The sequence below is a fragment of the Magnolia sinica genome, chromosome 1, assembly GCF_029962835.1.
Source record: "Magnolia sinica isolate HGM2019 chromosome 1, MsV1, whole genome shotgun sequence".
In the NCBI taxonomy this organism is placed as follows: domain Eukaryota; kingdom Viridiplantae; phylum Streptophyta; class Magnoliopsida; order Magnoliales; family Magnoliaceae; genus Magnolia; species Magnolia sinica.
Window position 1 is genome coordinate 117199422 of NC_080573.1, and position 6978 is coordinate 117206399.

A 6978-nucleotide genomic window follows, 5' to 3' on the forward strand; every position below is an offset into this window, starting at 1 on the left:
AACCGACCACGACACAGTGAGAGACGCGGCCTACTGGTATTCGACACTCGGGCACTCGTGTATCCACTCGGTCTAGACGTTAGAGCATCTCCTGGTACCAAAAAGGTTTTGGGACTTTCACCCAAGGACATCCTAAGTGCCCACAGTGCTAGAACTAAGCATTTTCGGTATCTGATACGGCCATCCATGATGTGTCTGTAGAGTCATAACCCTGATGTCGCTAGGGCCTGCAGTGATCACGACACACAATGCGAAATGCATGAGTCACACCGTCAGTCATGCAGCAATCCTGCGCGTACCACGCGATCATGTGAGGCACTCCATCTCATAAGGAGTCCCGTAAATGTCTCAGCCCAATGGCTTATGCTATAATCAAACATTCCTCATATCAAGCATACATATGATGCGTATGGGCATGAATCATGGAGATATACTAAGCATGTTACAAAGTGATGAATTATTAACAAGTATGGGCCTATCAATGGGCCCTAAGGAGAGTCATAATGCGAACATTTAACCAACATTATTATTACAATGTGGACGTCAAACCAACATTGTTCCCTAGGCATGGCCCGTCATAAAACATCATTACACAAACCATAAGGAATCACACATTGCAATAGACCTATATACATCTCATTGGGCCTTGACCCATAGGCCTTAGATACATCAAATGGGTCGTATCACATGGGCCTTACATTCATCAACTGGGCCGCATTAATGGGCCTCACCAACGAGCCTTATGTACATTGCAATGGGCCATAACCCATGGGCCTTTAAATATATCAAAATGGGCCTTATAACATGGGCCTCACATTCATATCAGGGTGGGCCTCAACAACAGCCACAATTACATCGAATGGGCCTAATCACATGGGCCTTATGTACATCAGATGGGCCATACCAATTGGGCCCTATGTCTATACTCAAGTGGGCCCCAACAACGGGCCATAATACATCAAGATGGGCATAATCCTATGGCCTTATATATATACCAAGGTGGGGTCCACTTGGACTATAGGTATGTCTTATTTTTATCTCATGCCATAAAATGATCTTTCAAAACGGATACATGGTTTGGAGGTAACATATGCATCATGGTGGGTCCCACTGTCCAAACAGTGGACAGTGCAGATAAACACATGCATCATTAAAGGCCTGTTTGGCCGAGCAGACTGGAGGGGATTAGATTGTATTGGAAGGGATTGGAAGGAGCAATCCTGGGATGGCCGGGCGTGCCAATCAAGCACATTAAAATTCTGCCTGGATTGGAGCAATCCCATGGGATTGCCAGCAATCCACGGACGCAGCCATCATTGAATGCCATCCACCCAAATGCAATCTAATCCCATGGAATGGGCCGGTCCAAACACGGCCAAAGGTTTGGGCGGTGTGGACAGAACACATATGTCCAAGTGAGCTCCATCGTCCGCTGGACGGTGTGAATACATTACATATATCATGGTGGGTTCCACCGTCCGCCTGGACGGTGGGAACACAACACATGCATCAATGGTGGGTCCCACGTGGGGCCCACCATAATGTTTATATGCCATCCATTCTGTCCATAAGGTCACGCAGACCTAGATGAAGAGTAGCAACAAATTTCAGCTTGATCCAAAACTTCTGTGGACCCAAAAAGGGTTTCAATGGTAGAGTTCAATTCACATTGTTTCCTATAATGTGGGCTACCTGAGTCTTGGATGGACCTGACTTTTGGAGGGTGGTCAACTGCCCTAAGGGCCCACTATATGAATGGATTAGATGACAAGTAAACATCAAAGGTGGGGCCCACGGCTGGAGCCGTGGGACCCTGTCCGTCCGCCCGACTACGTATGATGGACCGCACACACTTTACTAGGCATGCATATATATATATATATATATATATATATATATATATATATATATATATATATTTGAAATCACATTTTTCTGCGGTTTTTCCGTGGTAGGGCCCACACCAGGCGAATCCGACTCACCCAATAGCTTTTACAGTCCATTACCAATTCATCAAGCCCAACATTGGGCATGTTTTGACATACAGAAGTAGTAGGGTGTATTTTAACAGTTAACACCACTGTTTCCTCTGCTACGACCCACCAGAAATCTGGATCAGCTTCATTTTTTTTTTGGTTCAACGCCTAAAATGAGCTTGGGAAGGGAATGGACGGCGTAGATTGGATACATACATCAAGGTGGGGCCTATACAAGTGGCCCACCCCAAATGTCTTTAAACCAAGCTTATATTTGTGTTTTTCATCCAACGTCCAGCATCCCTTAACGCTGGACAGTCTTGGACATAATACATACATTGAGGTGGGCCCCACCTATGGATATGGGCCACCAAAGAAGGGGTTGGAGGGCATGGGAATTTCATACATCAAAGTGGGGTCCATCCAAGTGGGCCACATGGCCACATCATCACAAGAAAGGAAAAAAATGAAAAGGAGAGAGGGACAGAGAGAGAGAGAAAAAAAAGTGGGACACACGTGTGACGGAGGCACCCCGACACTATGGGCCCTCCCTTGCATTCAATCATACATCAAACGATAATCAAGGTGGGCCATCGGCCACATCTTATGGTCCAAAGTGAGATCCATACCATTGATTGGTAGGCCTCACTTGGCTCATCATAAAAACACAAAATCTAGCCTATAGAAGCACCCACCGTCGATCTTCTTGGTCCGTTGGAATACCTATCTCCTTGTGCTCTTCTTTGATGGTGGAAGATGAGAAATGGGTGGCTAGGATGATGGGTTTTGGAATGGGAATGTGGGCCACCAAAATCACATTTCTCTCACATGGAGAAGCTTGGACGTGGGGTTTTTTTTTTTTGCTCTCTTTGGTTGCTTGGAAAGTGTGAAGAGAAAGAGAGGGAGAATGGGATGTAAGGAGAGGAGTGATGGGTGATGTGAGGTGAGTGATGGGTGAGGTGAGAGGTTAGTTGACTTGGTGGTTGCTTGACTTGTGGAGAAAAAAAGCATGGGTGTGTGTACTTGACATGAGGTGATTGATTGATTGATTGATTTGACATGTTGTAGAGATTCTCTTGGGATTGCAAACGCGCGGCGTTTTCCTTAAACTAAATGTCGGCCCATATCTCCCTGCCAGGGTATTGGATCAGTGCACGAGTCGTGGCGTTGGAACCGCGGTGACCGTGCGGTTGCAATGGTACAAGTCTCAAGTCGAGCCGACTCTGATATACGGGACACGACTCAGGATCACGCGCAACTATTGTCTACGCGTCGCAGGTCGCCGGAATTCGACCGGGAGGACCACGAAAGCCTACGGAATAGTATGGGCTAGGATACGGGTCTTACACAAGTTGCAACAGCAGCTTGAAATCGGTGCCAGCAGCTGCCTCTCTCTCTCTATCTCTCTCTCCCGCCTTCTTTGTCTCTTAGTATCTCTTTCTTCTCTCTCAACTTTCTTCTTCTTCTTCCCTCTCGATCCTATCTTTCTTCTCTCTCTCTTTCACGGTCTTCCCTTAGTAAGGAATGACTCAAGTGAGTTGAGTTGCTACCAAGCCTGCAACTCGCTCCAGCGACGCCCGAACGATCTCTCTCGATATCTTACTATTTTCTTTCTTCTTTTTTTCTACCTTGGGATTCGCCCTAACACACGACTATATATAGTCATTCTATTTCCAGACGCTTCCACGGATAATCAGATGGGTTGTGCACTTTTAGCGAAAAAGGTGCTAAGAAACCCATCATCAGTCGTCTCTCTATCGACTGGATGTGTGCACAAGTTCATACATTCATCCCTGATGGACTTTAAATGGGGTGGGCCACACGATAAACGGCTTGGATCAAGGAGGAGGTTGCTATCACAGAGAGTGGGTCCCACAGTCGGTTTGAAGAAGATGGTAGACGATAATGGCATTTTCTAGTTGGGCGGCTTATTCTTAGATCAGATCAGGGCCGTCTGGACGGTCCTAATATGGTCTAAAAGTAGTGTGGGGTCCATCTCACGGTGAAAGGAGGGTTGTTGATTATACATCTTGCTAATAGTGGCATCAGTTCAAGACGTGGCTGCGACTTGCCAATATCTCGGCTCTCCTTACGAGATTTTCGAGCAGCCCTAGATTGGACGCCCCAGATTACTCGGATGAAGCTTCCAGAGGGCGAGTGATGGTTGGGATTGGTAGTTGCTAAGAATGGAAAGGATTCTTTTCGCTTTTTGTTGAGTAGGGAACTAAAACCGAAAATGGTAGGGGTGACAAGGTTGCTGCTATGTGCGTGGCTGTCGTCCGCCGCTCTCCAACGACTAGATTTGCCAGTGCACCAACGGACGTGGATTCTTCCTCCTCGTCAGCACTCTCCCCTTTGCAACGCCTGCTTGGTCGCTGACCGAGCTTAAGTGGTCTTCCGACCGTGGGTTTCGCCATGGTTAGGGTCTGTGGGACCCTGTCTAGAAGACGGACGGTTTGGATCTCGTTACTGGGATCGAATGGATGGTTATTCACATCATCAAATGGACGGTCAGGTTTGAACACGCAACGGGTGGGAGAATTTCTGAAATTTTGGTTTTCTATTGGGTCAACGCTCGTTTGACCCAACACTTTTGTCTTGTGCATGGCGTGTGCACACTATCTGTGCACACGCACATATCCGATGTGGGGTCCACATCAAGATCTAGGCCGATCAACACCGTCCATCAGTCTTGAAAGGTCCTTAAACGGCTAAGGGTCGAAGTTCTAGTAAGTTTTGATTACTTGTGAATGGGATTTGAGCTGTCTGTTCCTCTTATAGGGTTTATGAATTGCCCTGAACTAAGGACCAACCCACTTCTATTCTTGTAAGGGATCATACTTAGAGATTTATCCTTGATGAGTGTTTGATTGCTTTTACTTGGACTGTTGGTTTTAAGTGGGGTGGTTGATCCTATTTCAAGTTGAAATTCACGATAAAAATTGAGGGTCGTTACAACCCATCCGATGATGGGAGAAAACACAGTGACAGAGGATTTTGAAGGGAGAGAGAGTCGGGTTCGACTCTCTGAATCGATCTTCTGACTCCAAAGTCCATTAACTGGACATTGCTGAGAGGAATAAAGAGCAGAGAGAAAGGGAGCTCTAACTCCGGCGGTCTTCTATCCTCAAGAAAGAAAGCAAAAGAAAGAAAGAAAAGAAAAGAAATGTGAGAGCAAGAATGAATGAACGAATAAATGAAAGAAAGAAGAAGGAGGAGCGTTCAGCTATCGCCTAGTTTCTTGAGCACACACCAGGTCTATCTAATGCCCTAAGGTAAAGATCTCCTGATCTTTTCCATGTAAATCGCTAGTTTTTCTGACAAACCCGTAAAGGTTATCTAGATCGAGCCTAAACGAGTCAACTCGATGAGAAGACTCGGCTGAAGATTGGGATCTAATCTAGTTGATCCCTCCTCCTTTTTCTTTTAAATCCAATTTCCTAAGACTTACTAAACCTAATCATAAACTAACACAAATGATCCAAACCAGGTGAGTTAGAGTAGAATTTGGCCCTAAGTTACATCTTTGAGCTCCTAACTTAGTAGGAGACGATCCAACAACCTAAGGTGAGGGTTTTATCCTTTAAGCTTATGAAAATTTAAGTTGATATACTTTATCTTACCTGTTACATACTATGTTTTCACGATGCTATGATTTTTTTATACAATTAATCTATCATCAACAATTATCTACCCTTTTGGAAATTATGATATGATGTCAATTACAAGTAATCTTTATAAATTTATATGGAGCGATGGATACAGGCCTTGCCCTTGCCTTTATCAATTTGTTCAGTTAGCCCTTACTACTCTTCTCTTTATTGAGTTGGCCATTGCCACTCTCTTATTTATTGAGTTGGTCATTACCACTCTCCTTCATATTCAGGTTGGCCATTGCCACTCTTGTATTTGTTGAGTTAGCCATTGCTACTATCCTTTTATTATTGAGTTGACCATTGTCACTCTTCTCTTTGTAAGTTAGCCATTAATTACTACTCTCTTTCTTACTTTATTGGCCTCGTGTATTTACCTTTGAAGCTTGGGTATGTGTCTTGATATTTTGAAACTCTCATGATTTGGCTTATGTTCTCTATAAGTGCAAGTAATGTGTTAAGAGGTATCACAAGTAGTGATTCAAATATTTTATCATGGACGTAATGCGCTCTGGGTAGAGACCTTCTTAGTCGTCACGTAATTCAATGGGTTTTTGGGTAGTGGTACACAATTGATGTGTGTAATTCGCAAATGCAGTGTCACATCACTTCCGGGATTGGATATCGCAAATAGTCACTCCATGAACAAATCGTGTCACGTAATTCATCTGACTATGTGTTGTGCTCCTTGAGGTGTTCACGTAAATCCATGGCAGCGTTGGACATGCGGGTGAATCTCCGTAGTGTGAGAATGTGGGGCGATCCAGGTTTTCTATGAATTGTATTCCATATTGTAATGAATACTATGTATGATGCGCCGCACACGCTTTGCTAGGCATGCATCTCATGTAGGTGGTTTACGCATGATAATACCCTCGTATTAGTGGAGTATGGGATGTATCAGAACCCTTACATTACTTTTATGAATTTCTTTAATTATTGTTAATCTTAAAGGATAACCATCACTACGAGTAGGGTATTGACCCTCTCCAAACATACAAATGATGCAGGTGATGTACAGATTGAAGACCTAGAGTACCATCTCCCTATGAAAGATTATGCTGAAAGAATAAGAAGATAGCTTTATGATTTAGTTTTATGCTTTTGCTGCGAACTCGATAAATGTAATAAGCTCTCATTGAGAGGGCATTTGATTATTTATTTGATTTCTTTTACTTTGATGAAATAATCATTGCAGTCAATTTTATTCTCGTAAATGTTTCTTTCAAGAATGTATCTAGATGTGATCTAATATATATATATATATATATATATATATATATATATATATATATATATATATATATATATATATATATATATATATATATATATATATATAAGGTGCG